This window comes from Rattus rattus, chromosome 4 (assembly GCF_011064425.1).
Source record: "Rattus rattus isolate New Zealand chromosome 4, Rrattus_CSIRO_v1, whole genome shotgun sequence".
Taxonomy (NCBI): Eukaryota; Metazoa; Chordata; class Mammalia; order Rodentia; family Muridae; genus Rattus; species Rattus rattus.
This window is the reverse complement of record NC_046157.1, coordinates 68508166-68509078: the sequence shown is the minus strand read 5'-3', so window position 1 is coordinate 68509078 and position 913 is coordinate 68508166. Positions and strand designations below refer to the sequence as shown.

The 913-nt window shown below is 37.5% G+C and overlaps 1 non-coding gene across 1 annotated transcript; it reads right to left on the bottom strand.

The window, feature by feature from the left end:
* Nucleotides 1-460: 460 nt before the first annotated feature.
* Nucleotides 461-622, bottom strand: LOC116899926. Its single transcript, XR_004387896.1, has one exon. It is a non-coding gene; the product is annotated as a U1 spliceosomal RNA (small nuclear RNA).
* Nucleotides 623-913: the final 291 nt, after the last annotated feature.

Below are 913 nucleotides of genomic sequence, written 5' to 3'. Positions count from 1 at the left end.
AATCTGATTTTGCTTTAAAATTTCCTATCATTATGACAAAATGCTTTATTCTACCATATTTTTGTACAAGACTATAACGTTCTAAGGAAAACAGTTCCCAATTTGTTTTCCACAAAAGCTGTTTCTCTAAGGCTCACATCTTCAACATTTAGGTCAACATCAAGTCTGTGCTGGCAGCTGTTGGAAAGCTGCTTGTAGCATGGACATAGTTTCCTAGGCTCATCTGTGACCAGCACAATAATAATGAAAACAAAATGCAGGAAACGTAACAGAAATATTTAATAACATGCATTTGGAGTAAAGATTTGCTCATTTCATTTCCCCAATTCAACTTTCACTATTTACAAAGGTTAAAAAAAAAGTAGGATTAAATCCCACTAAATTCTGTTGGACAGCATGGACTTTCTGGATACAAGCAGGCAAGTAACAATTACTAACTTTTTTTTAATTTAAACTTTCACAGGGCAGAGCACAAATGCAGTCCTCACACTACCACACAGAGTATCAAGATTCCTTCCGGCCTTTGGGAAAATTACAGGGGCCAGCACTTCCACAGTGCAATGGGTAACCCTTGCCTTGGGATAGCCACCTGCTGATTCTGTTTTCTCTACCAGGTAAGTGTCAATCATGTCCTTTAAGATCATTTAAGATAATGATTTAATAGTAAGCTGATGCACTGATACCCATTTGGGATAAAAGGCACTTCTTCTTTTATTTCAGGGAAACTTTTTCCCAAATGAGTAATTGTAGTACAGTCAACTCTTTCTTTTGAGGGGACAGGGGAGCTTTTTCCCCTCAGGGAACTGGATGTAGGAGCATTGGAAGCTTTTCCAGTCATAGTAACAAGCATTTTCTTCTTCTCTCTAAAGGAAAGTTCTTGTTTCACAATTATAAGGTCATTTTGGGGAAAGTC